The following is an 18,205-nucleotide window of genomic DNA, read 5'->3' as shown; positions in this document are numbered from 1 at the left end:
AGTCGCTCCTCTGTTATTGGGGTTCAGTAACGTCAGCTGATCCCCAGCTGTGTGTGCGGCAATACCTCCAATCTGCTCCTCCTGCTGTCCCTGGGCTCTAACACCGCCAGTTGGTGCCTGGAAGTGCTGTGTGCACAGTCAACAGTCGCTCCTCTGTTATTGGGGTTCAGTAACGTCAGCTGATCCCCAGCTGTGTGTGCGGCAATACCTCCAATCTGCTCCTCCTGCTGTCCCTGGGCTCTAACACCGCCAGTTGGTGCCTGGAAGTGCTGTGTGCACAGTCAACAGTCGCTCCTCTGTTATTGGGGTTCAGTAACGTCAGCTGATCCCCAGCTGTGTATCCGGCAACGTGTCATGCGACCGCCACGCTGGCACAACTAAAATGTAAGGGGACCTGTCCCCCCCCCCCCCCTAGGCGTTTGTTACTGAAAGAGCCACCATGTGCAGCACTAATACTGCACAAGGGAAAGGTCGCTCTTGAAATTATGCTCCTTGCAAACGCTGAACTACACACTCATGTAATGTGTCCCCTCACACCGTCCAACCGTCCCGGAGGTGGGACTTTCCTTTGTAATGTGACACAGCACAGCCGTCATTGCTACCCCCTTGGCACCGTGCGCTGCCTCCTTAGCGTTGTTTGATTCCGTCATGGACCCTGCGCTGTTATGTTATCCCTTGGCCATGCACAGTTTGCGCTGCCCGTCCTCTGACATCATTTGTTGTCGTCCTGGCTGCGCCTGTGCGTCCACGCTGCCCGAAATCACACCTCGCAGTGTCGTCTAATGTGATCCCACAGTGGGCCTGGTATCCATGGCCATGCGCAGTGCATATACTAGCCTCTCACTCCCCTTCTTCACGCTTCTTCAGACTAGGCGGCGTCAGCTGATCCCTAATAGCATGCCACGGCCGTGACGCCGCACAGTCTGAAGAAGCAGGAAGGAGGTGAGTGAGAGGCGATGATATGCACTGCGCATGCCCATGGATCCCTGGCCCGCAGTGGGACTACATTAGATGACACTGCAAGGTTGGATCTCGGGCAGCTTGGACGCACAGGCACTGCCAGCCTGACACCTACATGATGTCAGAAGACGGGCACCGCTAACTGTGCATGGCCAAGGGATAACATTACAGTGCGGGCTCCGTGACAGAACCAAACAACGTTGAGGAGGTGGTGCCCGGCACCAAGGGGGTTGGAATGACGGCTGTGCTGTGTCACATTACAAAGGAAAGTCCCACTTCCGGGATGGTTTGACGGTGTGAGGGGACACATTATATGAGTGTGTACTTCAGCGTTTGCAAGGAGCATAATTTTCGGAGCCACCATTTTCCATGTGCAGTATTACTGCTGTACAAGATGGCTCTTTCAGCAACAAATGCCTGGGGGGGGGGGTTAAAGGTTCCCTTTCAACTTGCTCCACTGCAGGCTTCGGCCTACACTCTGCTCCTCTTTGATTCCCTGGGTTTCAACACTGTCAGTTGCCACCTGGAAGTGTTGTCTACACAGAAAAAAACACTAGGTGATGTGTCAGTGGGGTTCAGCACCGCCAGCTGTTCCCCTGCTGTGTAGTCGGCAACGTGTCCAGCACAAGCCACGCTGGCACAACAGAACAAAAGCTGCCACCAGTGCAGGCTTCGGCCTACACTCTGCTCCTCTCCTCCTCCTGCTGACCCTGGGCTCAAACACCGCTAGTTTTTGCCCGGAAGTGCTAGCTGCACAGAGAAAAACACCAGCCAATGTGTTAGTGGGGTTCAGCAACGCCAGCTGTTCCCCTGCTGTGTAGCCGGCAACGTGACCTGCAAACGCCATGCAGGCACAGGAACTGAAATTAAAAGGGAACCTGGCCCCACCCCCCCAGGTGTTTCTATGTATAACAGCCACCTAGTACAGCAGTACTGCTGCATTTGTACAAGGTGGCTGACTTTTTCTCCTTGCCCACGTGGAACTCAACACGTACAAAATGTGTCTCATTGAGACCATTCCACTGTCCCTGAGGTGTGACTTTCCTTTGTAATGATACGCAGCACCCCCCTTGGTAGCGTTTCCCGTCTTTTGTCATCATGGTTAGCTGGCTGCGCCTGTGCATCCGCCCTGCTAGAAACAACGCCCCTCGTTGTCATATTTATTTTGTCAGCGAGGGTGTGGTTTATGGGCACGAGCAGTGCATATGTTCGCCTGTCTTAACTCATCTCCTTCCGCCTTCTTCAGACTGTGCGGCCTCCTGGCCGTGGTAGGCGATAAGGGATCAGCTGAGGCCGCCCAGTCTGGAGCCGGTGTAAGGACATGTGTAAGCGGCAAACCTATTTACTGCACAAGGCCACGAATCCCAGCCACGTAGTGTGATTGTTTGAAAACACACTGTGGGTCTGGGATTCATGTCCATCGCTAACCGCAACGGCCGACATGAAATGAGGTCAGAAGACAGGAAGCGCTCACAGCGCATGGCCAAGGGATCACAATAGCGCAGACTCCTGTACAGCAAATAACAACGCTCAGGAATCTGCGCCCAGTACCTAGGTGCAAATTTTGACACCTGTGCTGCGTCTCGTTAAAAAGACAAGTCACGCCTCCACAACTGTTTGACAGTATAATGGGCTAAATAGTGTACGTGTTTTAGTCAGCGTGTGCAAGGAGCAAAACAAATAGAGCAACCTTTTACTTGTGCAGCATTAATGCTGCACAAGGTGTGGCTCTTGTACCTTGCAACACCTGAGGGGGGGGTTAAAGGTAACCTTTGAAATTGGTTCAACTAGGCTTCGGCCTACACTCTGCTCCTCTACTCCTCCTGCTGACCCTGGGCTCAAACACCGCTAGTTTTTGCCCGGAAATGCTAGCTGCACAGAGAAAAACACCAGCCAATGTGTTAGTGGGGTTCAGCACCGCCAGCTGTTCCCCTGCTGTGTAGTCGGCAACGTGTCCAGCACAAGCCACGCTGGCACAACCGACCAAAAGCTGCCACCAGTGCAGGCTTCGGCCTACACTTTGCTCCTCTCCTCCTCCTGCTGACCCTGGGCTCAAACAACGCCAGTTTCTGCCCGGACATGCTAGCTGCACAGAGAAAAACACCAGCCAATGTGTTAGTGGGGTTCAGCACTGCCTGCTGTTCCCCCGCTGTGTAGCCGGCATCGTGTCCAGCACAAGCCACGCTGGCACAACCGACCAAAAGCTGCCACCAGTGCAGGCTTCGGCCTACACTTTGCTCCTCTCCTCCTCCTCCTGCTGACCCTGGGCTCTAACACCGCTAGTTTTTGCCCGGACATGCAATCTGCACAGAGAAAAACACCAGTCAATGTGTCAGTGGGGTTCAGCAACGCCAGCTGTTCCCCTGCTGTGTAGCTTGCAACGTGACCTGCAAACGCCACGCAGGCACATGAACTGAAATTGAAGGGAGCCTGCCCCCCACCCACAGGTGTTTCTATGTATATCAGCCACCTTGTACAGCAGTACTGCTGCATTTGTACGAGGTGGCTGACTTTTTCTCCTTGCCCACGTGGAACTCAACACGTACAAAATGTGTCTCATTAGAGACCATTACAATGTCCCTGAGGTGTGACTTTCCTTTGTAATGACACGCAGCACCACCCTTGTTAGCGCTGCCCGTCTTTTGACATCATTGGTTAGCTGGCTGCGCCTGTGCATCTCCCCTGCTCGAAACAACGGCCCTCGGTGTCTTATTTTTTTGGACAGCGAGGGTGTGATTGATGGGCATGTGCAGTGCATATGTTTGCCTGTGTTCACTCATCTCCTTCCGCCTTCTTCAGACTGGGTGTCCTCATGGCCGCGGCAGGCGATAAGGGATCAGATGAGGCCGCCCAGTCTGAAGCAGGTGTAAGGACATGTGTGAGCGGCAAACATATTTAGTGCACCAGGGCACGAATCCCAGCACCGCAGTGTGATTTTTTAAAAACACACTGTGGGTCTGGGATTCATGTCCATCGCTAACCGCAACGGCCGACATGAAATGAGGTCAGAAGACAGGAAGCGCTCACAGCGCATGGCCAAGGGATCACAATAGCGCAGACTCCTGTACAGCAAATAACAACGCTCAGGAATCTGCGCCCAGTACCTAGGTGCAAATTTTGACACCTGTGCTGCGTCTCGTTAAAAAGACAAGTCACGCCTCCACAACTGTTTGACAGTATAATGGGCTAAATAGTGTACGTGTTTTAGTCAGCGTGTGCAAGGAGCAAAACAAATAGAGCAACCTTTTACTTGTGCAGCATTAATGCTGCACAAGGTGTGGCTCTTGTACCTTGCAACACCTGAGGGGGGGGTTAAAGGTAACCTTTGAAATTGGTTCAACTAGGCTTCGGCCTACACTCTGCTCCTCTACTCCTCCTGCTGACCCTGGGCTCAAACACCGCTAGTTTTTGCCCGGAAATGCTAGCTGCACAGAGAAAAACACCAGCCAATGTGTTAGTGGGGTTCAGCACCGCCAGCTGTTCCCCTGCTGTGTAGTCGGCAACGTGTCCAGCACAAGCCACGCTGGCACAACCGACCAAAAGCTGCCACCAGTGCAGGCTTCGGCCTACACTTTGCTCCTCTCCTCCTCCTGCTGACCCTGGGCTCAAACAACGCCAGTTTCTGCCCGGACATGCTAGCTGCACAGAGAAAAACACCAGCCAATGTGTTAGTGGGGTTCAGCACCGCCTGCTGTTCCCCCGCTGTGTAGCCGGCATCGTGTCCAGCACAAGCCACGCTGGCACAACCGACCAAAAGCTGCCACCAGTGCAGGCTTCGGCCTACACTTTGCTCCTCTCCTCCTCCTGCTGACCCTGGGCTCAAACAACGCCAGTTTCTGCCCGGACATGCTAGCTGCACAGAGAAAAACACCAGCCAATGTGTTAGTGGGGTTCAGCAACGCCAGCTGTTCCCCTGCTGTGTAGCTTGCAACGTGACCTGCAAACGCCACGCAGGCACATGAACTGAAATTGAAGGGAGCCTGCCCCCCACCCACAGGTGTTTCTATGTATATCAGCCACCTTGTACAGCAGTACTGCTGCATTTGTACGAGGTGGCTGACTTTTTCTCCTTGCCCACGTGGAACTCAACACGTACAAAATGTGTCTCATTAGAGACCATTACAATGTCCCTGAGGTGTGACTTTCCTTTGTAATGACACGCAGCACCCCCATTGTTAGCGCTGCCCGTCTCCTGACATCATTGGTTGGCTGGCTGTGCCTGTGCGTCCCCCCTGCCCGACACAACGCCCCCCGTTGTCTCATATATTTTGACTGCGAGGGTGTGATTGATGGGCACGAGCAGTGCATATGTTCCCCTGTTTTCACTCCCCTCCTTCCGCCTTCTTCTGACTGTGCGGCCTCATGGCCGCGGCATGCGATAAGGGATCAGCTGAGGCCGCCCAGTCTGAAGCAGGTGTAAGGACATGTGTGAGCGGCGAACATATTTACTGCACAAGGCCACGAATCCCAGCACCGCAGTGTGACTTTAGGAAAAGCCACTGTGGGTCTGGGATTTATGGCCATCGTTAACCGCACCGGCCAACATGAAATGAGGTCATGAGACGGCCTGCACTAACAGGGTATTGCCAAGGGATAACACAAGAGCGCAGACTCCTGTACAGCAAATAACAACGCTCAGGAATCTGCGCCCAGTACCTAGGTGCAAATTTTGACACCTGTGCTGCGTCTCGTTAAAAAGACAAGTCACGCCTCCACAACTGTTTGACAGTATAATGGGCTAAATAGTGTACGTGTTTAATTCAGCGTGTGCAAGGAGCAAAATTAAATAGAGCAACCTTTGACTTGTGCATCATTAATGCTGTTCAAGGTGTGGCTCTTGTACCTTGCAACACCTGAGGGGGGGGTTAAAGGTAACCTTTGAAATTGGTTCAACTAGGCTTCGGCCTACACTCTGCTCCTCTACTCCTCCTGCTGACCCTGGGCTCAAACACCGCTAGTTTTTGCCCGGAAATGCTAGCTGCACAGAGAAAAACACCAGCCAATGTGTTAGTGGGGTTCAGCACCGCCAGCTGTTCCCCTGCTGTGTAGTCGGCAACGTGTCCAGCACAAGCCACGCTGGCACAACAGAACAAAAGCTGCCACCAGTGCAGGCTTCGGCCTACACTTTGCTCCTCTCCTCCTCCTCCTGCTGACCCTGGGCTCTAACACCGCTAGTTTTTGCCCGGACATGCAATCTGCACAGAGAAAAACACCAGTCAATGTGTCAGTGGGGTTCAGCAACGCCAGCTGTTCCCCTGCTGTGTAGCTTGCAACGTGACCTGCAAACGCCACGCAGGCACATGAACTGAAATTGAAGGGAGCCTGCCCCCCACCCCCCCAGGTGTTTCTATGTATAACAGCCACCTTGTACAGCAGTACTGCTGCATTTGTACAAGGTGGCTGACTTTTTCTCCTTGCACACGTGGAACTCAACAAGTACAAAATGTGTCTCATTACAGACCATTACAATGTCCCTGAGGTGTGACTTTCCTTTTTAATGACACGCAGCACCCCCATTGTTAGCGCTGCCCGTCTCCTGACATCATTGGTTGGCTGGCTGTGCCTGTGCGTCCCCCCTGCCCGACACAACGCCCCCCGTTGTCTCATATATTTTGACTGCGAGGGTGTGATTGATGGGCACGAGCAGTGCATATGTTCCCCTGTTTTCACTCCCCTCCTTCCGCCTTCTTCTGACTGTGCGGCCTCATGGCCGCGGCATGCGATAAGGGATCAGCTGAGGCCGCCCAGTCTGAAGCAGGTGTAAGGACATGTGTGAGCGGCGAACATATTTACTGCACAAGGCCACGAATCCCAGCACCGCAGTGTGACTTTAGGAAAAGCCACTGTGGGTCTGGGATTTATGGCCATCGTTAACCGCACCGGCCAACATGAAATGAGGTCATGAGACGGCCTGCACTAACAGGGTATTGCCAAGGGATAACACAAGAGCGCAGTTTCCTGTACTGCAAATAACAACGGTAAGGAATCTGCGCACAGCACCTAGGTGTAAATTTGTACACCTGTGCTGCGTCTCCTTAAAAAGACTAGTAGTCACGCCTCCACTACTGTTTGACAGTATAATGGGCTAAATAGTGTACGTGTTTAATTCAGCGTGTGCAAGGAGCAAAATTAAATAGAGCAACCTTTGACTTGTGCATCATTAATGCTGTTCAAGGTGTGGCTCTTGTACCTTGCAACACCTGAGGGGGGGGGTTAAAGGTAACCTTGGAAATTGGTTCAACTAGGCTTCGGCCTACACTCTGCTCCTCTACTCCTCCTGCTGACCCTGGGCTCAAACACCGCTAGTTTTTGCCCGGAAATGCTAGCTGCACAGAGAAAAACACCAGCCAATGTGTTAGTGGGGTTCAGCACCGCCAGCTGTTCCCCCGCTGTGTAGCCGGCATCGTGTCCAGCACAAGCCACGCTGGCACAACCGACCAAAAGCTGCCACCAGTGCAGGCTTCGGCCTACACTTTGCTCCTCTCCTCCTCCTCCTGCTGACCCTGGGCTCTAACACCGCTAGTTTTTGCCCGGACATGCAATCTGCACAGAGAAAAACACCAGTCAATGTGTCAGTGGGGTTCAGCAACGCCAGCTGTTCCCCTGCTGTGTAGCTTGCAACGTGACCTGCAAACGCCACGCAGGCACATGAACTGAAATTGAAGGGAGCCTGCCCCCCACCCACAGGTGTTTCTATGTATAACAGCCACCTTGTACAGCAGTACTGCTGCATTTGTACGAGGTGGCTGACTTTTTCTCCTTGCCCACGTGGAACTCAACACGTACAAAATGTGTCTCATTAGAGACCATTACAATGTCCCTGAGGTGTGACTTTCCTTTGTAATGACACGCAGCACCACCCTTGTTAGCGCTGCCCGTCTTTTGACATCATTGGTTAGCTGGCTGCGCCTGTGCATCTCCCCTGCTCGAAACAACGCCCCTCGGTGTCTTATTTTTTTGGACAGCGAGGGTGTGATTGATGGGCATGTGCAGTGCATATGTTTGCCTGTGTTCACTCATCTCCTTCCGCCTTCTTCAGACTGGGTGTCCTCATGGCCTCGGCAGGCGATAAGGGATCAGATGAGGCCGTCCAGTCTGAAGCAGGTGTAAGGACATGTGTGAGCGGCAAACATATTTACTGCACCAGGGCACGAATCCCAGCACCGCAGTGTGATTTTTTAAAAACACACTGTGGGTCTGGGATTCATGTCCATCGCTAACCGCAACGGCCAACATGAAATGAGGTCATAAGACAGGAAGCGCTCACAGCGCATGGCCAAAGGATCACAAGAGCGCAGACTCCTGTACAGCAACTAACAACGCTCAGGAAGCTGCGCCCATGCAAAAAGGTGTTTTCGACACCTGTGCTGCTTTTCTTTAAAAAGACAAGTCACGCCTCCACTACTGTTAAACAGTATAATGGGCTAAATAGTCTACGTGTTGCATTCAGCTTGTGCAAGTAGACAAATTAATAGAGCAACCTTTTACTTGTGCAGCATTAATGCTGCAGAAGGAGTGGCTCTTGTTCTTTGTAACACCTGAGGGGGGGTTAAAGGTAACCTTTGAAATTGGTTCAACTAGGCTTCGGCCTACACTCTGCTCCTCTCCTCCTCCTGCTGACCCTGGGCTCTAACAACGCTAGTTTTTGCCCGGAAATGCTAGCTGCACAGAGAAAAACACCAGCCAATGTGTTAGTGGGGTTCAGCAACGCCAGCTGTTCCCCCGCTGTGTAGCCGGCATCGTGTCCAGCACAAGCCACGCTGGCACAACCGACCAAAAGCTGCCACCAGTGCAGGCTTCGGCCTACACTTTGCTCCTCTCCTCCTCCTCCTGCTGACCCTGGGCTCAAACACCGCTAGTTTTTGCCCGGAAATGCTAGCTGCACAGAGAAAAACACCAGCCAATGTGTTAGTGGGGTTCAGCACCGCCAGCTGTTCCCCTGCTGTGCAGCTTGCAACGTGACCTGCAAACGCCACGCAGGCACATGAACTGAAATTGAAGGGAGCCTGGCCCCCACCCCCAGGTGTTTCTATGTATAACAGCCACCTTGTACAGCAGTACTGCTGCATTTGTACAAGGTGGCTGATGTTTTCTCCTTGCCCACGTGGAACTCAACACGTACAAAATGTGTCTCTTTGAGACCATTCCACTGTCCCTGAGGTGTGACTTTCCTTTCTAATGATACGCAGCACCCCCCTTGGTAGCGCTTCCCGTCTTCTGACATCATTGGTTGGCTACTTGCGCCTGTTCGTCCGCCCTGCCTGAATAAAATGCTCCTCGTTGTCTTAATTATTTTGACTGCGAGGGTGTGATTGATGGGCACGAGCAGTGCATATCTTCGCCTGTCTTAACTCATCTCCTTCAGCCTTCTTCAGACTGTGCAGCCTCATGGCCGCGGCATGCAAGAAGGGATCAGCAGAGGCCGCCCAGTCTGAAGCAGGTGTAAGGACGTGTGTGAGCGGCCAAAATATTTACTGCTCAAGGCCACGAATCCCAGCACCGCAGTGTGGCTTTATGAAAAGACACTGTGGGTCTGGGATTTATGGCCATCGTTAACCGCACCGGCCAACATGAAATGATGTCATAAGATGGGCAGCGCTAACAGGGCATTGCCAAGGGATAACACAAGAGCGCAGACTCCTGTACAGCAAATAACAACGCTCAGGAAGCTGCTCCAAGCACCAAGGCGTTATTTTGGACACCTGTGCTGCGTCTCATCAAAAAACCAAGTCACGCATCCACTACAGTTTGACTGTAGAATGGGGTAAATTGTGTATGTCTTTCATTCAGCGTGTGCAAGTAGACAAATTAATAGAGCAACCTTTCACTTGTGCAGCATTAATACTGCACAAGGTGTGTCTCTTGTACTTTGTAACACCTGAGGGGGGGGTTAAAGGTTTCCTTTGAAATTGGTTCAACTAAGCTTCGGCCTACACTCTGCTCCTCTCCTCCTCCTCCTGCTTCAACACGGGCTCTAACATCGCTAGTTTTTGCCCGCAAGTGCTAGCTGCACAGAGAAAAACACACGCCATTGTGTTAGTGGGGTTCAGCAACGCCAGCTGTTCCCCCAGTGTGTAGCCGGCAAAGTGTCCTGCAAACGCAACGCAGACACAAAGCTGCCTCCAGTGCAGGCTTCGGCCTACACTCATCTCCCCCTGCTTACCCTTTGCTCCAACACCGCTAGTTGGGGCTCTAGGAAGACAATCTTTAATAGGCAAGGCAACGCATCCGGGTTCCAGCACCGCCAGCTGGTTCTCGGCAGTGTTCTTGTCACAGGTACTCCCTCGTGCCAAGCCTGGTTTCAGCACCGTCAGCTGTTTCCGGGTTGTGTCAACTTCACTGAGACACCTATGCTTGCCTCGTCGTGGTGCGGTCGGGTTAGCCAACTCCAGGGTGCCTCCAGTTTAGGAGCTTCCTATGTGGGCTGCGTGAACTGGTAGTCAAGGCTGGTTCTGTAGTGCCAGTAGGCCCAGCTCCCCCTGTAGGACTGTTGGGGTTCGGTAACTGCGGCTGCCTCGCGGCCTAGCTGTTCTCTCCTCTCCTGTGGACCTTCGGGTCCACCACCTGGTTCCAGCACCGTCAGCTGGTTCCGGGCCGAGCCTTTGGCTTAGGTGCCTCCTCCTGGGTATCCGAGTTCCGCCAACGCCAGGCGGTCCTTGGTAGTGCTTTTAAGCGCGGGCACCTACAGCTTAGTAACCGGGTTCCAGCACCGTCAGCTGGTCCTCGGTCGTGCCATTGGCTCTTGCACACTGGGGCAACGCATCCGGGTTCCAGCACCGCCAGCTGGTTCTCGGCAGTGTTTTTGTCACAGGTACTCCCTCGTGCCAAGCCTGGTTTCAGCACCGTCAGCTGTTTCCGGGTTGTGTCAAGCTCACTGAGACACCTATGCTTGCCTCGTCGTGGTGCGGTCGGGTTAGCCAACTCCAGGGTGCCTCCAGTTTAGGAGCTTCCTATGTGGGCTGCGTGAACTGGTAGTCAAGGCTGGTTCTGTAGTGCCAGTAGGCCCAGCTCCCCCTGTAGGACTGTTGGGGTTCGGTAACTGCGGCTGCCTCGCGGCCTAGCTGTTCTCTCCTCTCCTGTGGACCTTCGGGTCCACCACCTGGTTCCAGCACCGTCAGCTGGTTCCGGGCCGAGCCTTTGGCTTAGGTGCCTCCTCCTGGGTATCCGAGTTCCGCCAACGCCAGGCGGTCCTTGGTAGTGCTTTTAAGCGCGGGCACCTACAGCTTAGTAACCGGGTTCCAGCACCGTCAGCTGGTCCTCGGTCGTGCCATTGGCTCTTGCACACTGGGGCAACGCATCCGGGTTCCAGCACCGCCAGCTGGTTCTCGGCAGTGTTTTTGTCACAGGTACTCCCTCGTGCCAAGCCTGGTTTCAGCACCGTCAGCTGTTTCCGGGTTGTGTCAAGCTCACTGAGACACCTATGCTTGCCTCGTCGTGGTGCGGTCGGGTTAGCCAACTCCAGGGTGCCTCCAGTTTAGGAGCTTCCTATGTGGGCTGCGTGAACTGGTAGTCAAGGCTGGTTCTGTAGTGCCAGTAGGCCCAGCTCCCCCTGTAGGACTGTTGGGGTTCGGTAACTGCGGCTGCCTCGCGGCCTAGCTGTTCTCTCCTCTCCTGTGGACCTTCGGGTCCACCACCTGGTTCCAGCACCGTCAGCTGGTTCCGGGCCGAGCCTTTGGCTTAGGTGCCTCCTCCTGGGTATCCGAGTTCCGCCAACGCCAGGCGGTCCTTGGTAGTGCTTTTAAGCGCGGGCACCTACAGCTTAGTAACCGGGTTCCAGCACCGTCAGCTGGTCCTCGGTCGTGCCATTGGCTCTTGCACACTGGGGCAACGCATCCGGGTTCCAGCACCGCCAGCTGGTTCTCGGCAGTGTTTTTGTCACAGGTACTCCCTCGTGCCAAGCCTGGTTTCAGCACCGTCAGCTGTTTCCGGGTTGTGTCAAGCTCACTGAGACACCTATGCTTGCCTCGTCGTGGTGCGGTCGGGTTAGCCAACTCCAGGGTGCCTCCAGTTTAGGAGCTTCCTATGTGGGCTGCGTGAACTGGTAGTCAAGGCTGGTTCTGTAGTGCCAGTAGGCCCAGCTCCCCCTGTAGGACTGTTGGGGTTCGGTAACTGCGGCTGCCTCGCGGCCTAGCTGTTCTCTCCTCTCCTGTGGACCTTCGGGTCCACCACCTGGTTCCAGCACCGTCAGCTGGTTCCGGGCCGAGCCTTTGGCTTAGGTGCCTCCTCCTGGGTATCCGAGTTCCGCCAACGCCAGGCGGTCCTTGGTAGTGCTTTTAAGCGCGGGCACCTACAGCTTAGTAACCGGGTTCCAGCACCGTCAGCTGGTCCTCGGTCGTGCCATTGGCTCTTGCACACTGGGGCAACGCATCCGGGTTCCAGCACCGCCAGCTGGTTCTCGGCAGTGTTTTTGTCACAGGTACTCCCTCGTGCCAAGCCTGGTTTCAGCACCGTCAGCTGTTTCCGGGTTGTGTCAAGCTCACTGAGACACCTATGCTTGCCTCGTCGTGGTGCGGTCGGGTTAGCCAACTCCAGGGTGCCTCCAGTTTAGGAGCTTCCTATGTGGGCTGCGTGAACTGGTAGTCAAGGCTGGTTCTGTAGTGCCAGTAGGCCCAGCTCCCCCTGTAGGACTGTTGGGGTTCGGTAACTGCGGCTGCCTCGCGGCCTAGCTGTTCTCTCCTCTCCTGTGGACCTTCGGGTCCACCACCTGGTTCCAGCACCGTCAGCTGGTTCCGGGCCGAGCCTTTGGCTTAGGTGCCTCCTCCTGGGTATCCGAGTTCCGCCAACGCCAGGCGGTCCTTGGTAGTGCTTTTAAGCGCGGGCACCTACAGCTTAGTAACCGGGTTCCAGCACCGTCAGCTGGTCCTCGGTCGTGCCATTGGCTCTTGCACACTGGGGCAACGCATCCGGGTTCCAGCACCGCCAGCTGGTTCTCGGCAGTGTTCTTGTCACAGGTACTCCCTCGTGCCAAGCCTGGTTTCAGCACCGTCAGCTGTTTCCGGGTTGTGTCAACTTCACTGAGACGCCTATGCTTGCCCCGTCGTGGTGCGGTCGAGTTAGCCAACTCCAGGGTGCCTCCAGTTTAGGAGCTTCCTATGTGGGCTGCGTGAACTGGTAGTCAAGGCTGGTTATGTAGTGCCAGTAGGCCCAGCTCCCCCTGTAGGACTGTTGGGGTTCGGTAACTGCGGCTGCCTCGCGGCCTAGCTGTTCTCTCCTCTCCTGTGGGCCTTCGGGTCCACCACCTGGTTCCAGCACCGTCAGCTGGTTCTCGGCAGTGTCTTTTGCTCTTGTACCTTCTGCTCCCCATCCTGGTTCCAGTACCGTCAGCTGGTTCCGGGCAGAGCCTTTGGCTTAGGTGCCTCCTTCTGGGTATCCAAGTTCCACCAACGTCAGGTGGTCCTTGGTAGTGCTTTCAGGCACGGGTACCTCCTGCTTAGTAACCGGGTTCCAGTAACGTCAGCTGGTCCTCGGTAGTTCCATTGGCTCTTGGACCTTCGGCTACCCATCCGGGTTCCAGTACCGTCAGCTGGTTCTCGGCAGTGTCTTTTGCTCTTGTACCTTCTGCTCCCCATCCTGGTTCCAGTAACGTCAGCTGGTTCCGGGCAGAGCCTTTGGCTTAGGTGCCTCCTTCTGGGTATCCGAGTTCCGTCAACGTCAGGCGGTCCTTGGTAGTGCTTTTTAGCACGGGTACCTCCTGCTTAGTAACCGGGTTCCAGTAACGTCAGCTGGTCCTCGGTAGTTCCATAGGCTCTTGAACCTTCGGGTAGCCATCCGAGTTCCAGTTCCATCAGCTGGTTCTTGGCATTTTCTCAGCCTTCTTGTACCTTCTGCTACATTTCCAAGTTGAAGACCCTAACGTCGACGACCCGGAAGACCACCACGATGACGACGACACGGAAGACCACCCCGATGACGACGACGACGACGGCGGAGATGACGACACTGGAGACGACGACCCTGGAGACGACAACATGGAAGACCGAGAAGCAGAAGAACAAGAGGCTGCAGAACAAAGAGCAGAAGAACATTAAGCATAAGACTTAATATCAGAGCAAAAGATATTATCTAAATTATATGCAGAAGAAGACTAAGCAGTGTATGGGGGTGAGTCCGTTCCTCCTCGTGGTGCCCCTGGATAAAGCCTGATGCTGCAGGCCAAACTGAACGCGGACAAATGTAACTTTTGTGACTGGCAGAACGGAAGGTGTAATCTTCAAACTTTTATAGATAACAACTACGGGAATGCCTGTCACAAATGAGAATATGATGAAGAAGTAGAATAGGAAGAATAATAACAGTGGAATAAAAAGAATATGTAGAATAAGAAGAATAATAATAGTTGAATAAAATGAATATGAAGAATGTAATAAAAAAAAAAAAATAGGTAGAAGATGAAGAAGAAGATGAATAAGGTGAAGAAGTTGATGTCAAAGATGCTGATGATGATGAAGATGAAAGTGTGGGAAAAGAAAAAAAAAAAGAAAAAAAAGAAGGGGAAGGGCGTGGAATAGTGAAACATCAATATCTGACAAAATAAAAAAAAAATTTACATAGTCAATATCTTTGTCACTCCGAACGTCTTAAAAAAAAACAAAAAACATGCTATTCTATTTGATTGGGATAAACCTCTATGACTTTAATGTCTCCGCCACCTCCCCAAATACATCCGGCATTATTCTTAGTTGTTTTCCTTCATGTAGAATGAACCTACAAGGAAAGAAAGGGTTTATTTTAATTCCGATATTTTGGTCCCATTGACTTGCATTGGGATCGGGTATCGGTATCGGCGATATCCGATATTTTTTGAATATCGGCCGATCCAAACCGATACCGATACTTTCCGATATCGGAAGGTATCGCTCAACACTAATTATCACTTATGAAGGACGCACAGTCGCCTGCCCCTCGCCTAAACAGGCAGAGAGGCTTACGGCCTGGAAAATACCCTTTGCTCCCAGACCTGCGGATACAGGAAAGAAAATAGCCTCAGACTGGTCTACGGTTTGACAGTGCCACACGGACGGTGTCTGGATTGCTGAGCTCTCCTATGCACCCCTCAGTGGGCCTTTCGATTGTGAACCTCTCACTTCCACCCCTCCACGCAGATTCTGTTCTGCGGACTGTCTGGACTGTTCCGGACGTTCCTACGAGGATTCCTCGTATATTGACATATGTTTTAGTTTTTTGGGGTTTTTTTTCCCTTTGTTTTTGCTTCTTTTTATTTTTTGGTTCTTTTTACTACATACTTGCCCTTCCCCTTTCTTCCCTCCAGGTTTTTTCTCTCCAAATCCCCGGGCATTCTCTGTCTATATTGATTTTTGATTGTTATTATGGAACTGGCAGTTATTTGTATATAAGGGTTGGTACACTGCCAGTGGGGTCACTAGGTAATACCAGCATTATAGACTTTAGTATAATGGTACCATGACTTTACAAATTCTTTCTTTGAATGTCAGGGGTTTAAACTCCCCTGAGAAGAGATCTATGATGTGGAGGGAGGTGAAGCGGTCGAGGGCAGATATTATCTGCTTGCAGGAGACCCATTTGTTGGTCGAGGATAATTTTGGGCTTCGTCATCCACTCTTCCCACACATTCTATTTGCTAATGGCCCAACCAAAAAGGCTGGTGTGTGCATCATGGTGAAAAATACAATCGCTTTTAAATTGATAGCGCAAAATAATGACCCAACGGGTAGGTGCTTAACTATCACGTGTTTATTGAATGGTGAGTTACACACGTTGACAAATCTTTATGCTCCCAATGAGGGACAACATAAATTCCTGAGAACAACCCTTCATGAGGTCTCTGAGAATGTGAAGGGCAGCAATATAATATGTGGTGACTTTAAAGGGACACTGTCACCTGAACTTGGAGGGAACAATCTTCAGCCATGGAGGCGGGGTTTTCGGGTGTTTGATACACCCTTTCCTTACCCGCTGGCTGCAGGCATGTACTACGGAGGACAGAGAATGAACTTCAATCCAATATTGCAGCCAGCATGCAGCCAGCGGGTAAGGGTGTATCAAACACCCGAAAACCCCGCCTCCATGGCTGAAGATTGTTCCCTCCAAATTCAGGTGACAGTGTCCCTTTAATCTCCCCATGCATGTGGACCTTGATTGCTCTTCTCGTAGAAGACAACCTAGAGGGGACTTGACTCTCCTCACAGGTGAATTTCACCTGCATGATTATTGGAGATATTCGCATGCATCGGAGAGGGATTATACCTTTTACTCTTCCAGGCATTCCACATACTCCCGTATTGATTGTTTTCTAACAGACAGTGCAACCTTGTCCAGATGTAGATCCGCAACTATAGGCTTAATAATGTGGTCTGATCACGCTCCCATCACTCTAAGGCTGCCGTCACACTAGCAGTATTTGGTCAGTATTTTACATCTGTATTTGTAAGCCAAAACCAGGAGAGGAACAATTAGAGGAAAAGTATAATAGAAACATATGCACCAATTCTGCATTTATCACCCACTCCTGGTTTTGACTTACAGATACTGATGTAAAACACTGACCCAATACTGCTAGTGTGATGGCAGCCTAACTCTTACTTTAGCACACCAAGCTAACCCAGCCTTTAGGTTGGCGATTAAACGACGCATTGCTGTTGAATGGGGAGGTGTTAAGGTACCGTCACACTGAACGATGTCGCTAGCGATCCGTGACGTTGCAGCGTCCTGGATAGCGATATCGTTGAGTTTGACAGGCAGCAGCGATCAGGATCCTGCTGTGCCATCGTTGGTCGGAGCAGAAAGTCCAGAACTTTATTTCATTGCTGGACTCCCGTCGACATCGCTGAATCGGCGTGTGTGACGCCGATTCAGCGATGTCTTCACTGGTAACCAGAGTAAACATCGGATTACTAAGCGCAGGGCCGCGCTTAGTAACCCGATGTTTACCCTGGTTACCAGCGTAAACGTAAAAAAAAAAAACACTACATACTTACATTCCGGTGTCTGTCCCCCGGCGCTGTGCTTCTCTGCACTGACTGAGCGTCAGCCGGAAAGCACAGCGGTGACATCACCGCTGTGCTTTACGGCCGGCCGGCGCTCACAGTGCAGAGAAGCACAGCGCCGGGGGACAGACACCGGAATGTAAGTATGTAGTGTTTGTTTGTTTTTTTACGTTTACGCTGGTAACCAGGGTAAACATCGGGTTACTAAGCGCGGCCCTGCGCTTAGTAACCCGATGTTTACCCTGGTTACCAGGGGACTTCGGGATCGTTGGTCGCTGGAGAGCTGTCTGTGTGACAGCTCTCCAGCGACGCTGCAGCGATCGGGATTGTTGTCTGGATCGCTGCAGCGTCGCTAAATGTGACGGTACCTTTAGATAGAATCTCTTCGGAGTTGGAACACTACTTTCAGATAAATGATAATGGAGAGGTTTCTGATGAGTCCTTATGGTTGGCGCATGAAGTAGTGATTAGAGGTGTGCTTCTCCAACAAGCTTCCTACCTGAAAAGGAAGAGGGAGAGTGGCAGAGAGGTATTACTTTCCCACCTGCAATATTTAGACAACATCAACAAGTCTGCTCCCACGCCTTCTATCTCCAAGGAGATCTATCAGATTAGGTTTAAATTGAGAGAAAATCTCCTGGCCAGATATGCACATAACATGAAGAATTCAAGACTAATCTATATGCCGCAGGTGATAGGGCAGGTGCACTCCTGGCGTGCAGAGTACGTAAGAGGGAAGCTAAATCAAGAGTGGACCATATCTTAGATAAAAATGGGAAGGCCCTCAGGACATAGTCTAAGCGTTTGCAGAATATTATACCGGCTTGTATAATTTAAAAGATGACCCTTCCACCCCCCAACCGGATCACCAATCTATTTATAAATATCTAGACTCTATAAAATTACCCCGTATTACATCTGAGCAGCTAAACTACCTTAATTCTCCCTTCACAGATGTAGAAATTAACTCGACGATTAAACAAACTAAATCTCATAAGGCCCCAGGCCTAGACGGGCTTATGAATGACTATTATAAATCCTTTTATCTGTTGCTGACTCCATATTTGCAGAGATTATTCTCGGTGTGGAGAGACTCGGGTACTGTGACGGCTCCTGGTTTGGAAGCTACCATATCTACCATACCCAAGCCTGGGAAACCCCTCACACACCCTGGTGACTTTAGACCCATTGCTCTGCTCAATTCGGATGTCAAAATATTCACTACAATTATAGCGTCCAGACTAAAGCTTATTATCCCAGCTATAATTTCACCGGACCAA

Source organism: Ranitomeya imitator, chromosome 3 (assembly GCF_032444005.1).
Source record: "Ranitomeya imitator isolate aRanImi1 chromosome 3, aRanImi1.pri, whole genome shotgun sequence".
Lineage (NCBI taxonomy): Eukaryota > Metazoa > Chordata > Amphibia > Anura > Dendrobatidae > Ranitomeya > Ranitomeya imitator.
Note: the sequence above shows the minus strand (reverse complement) of the source record.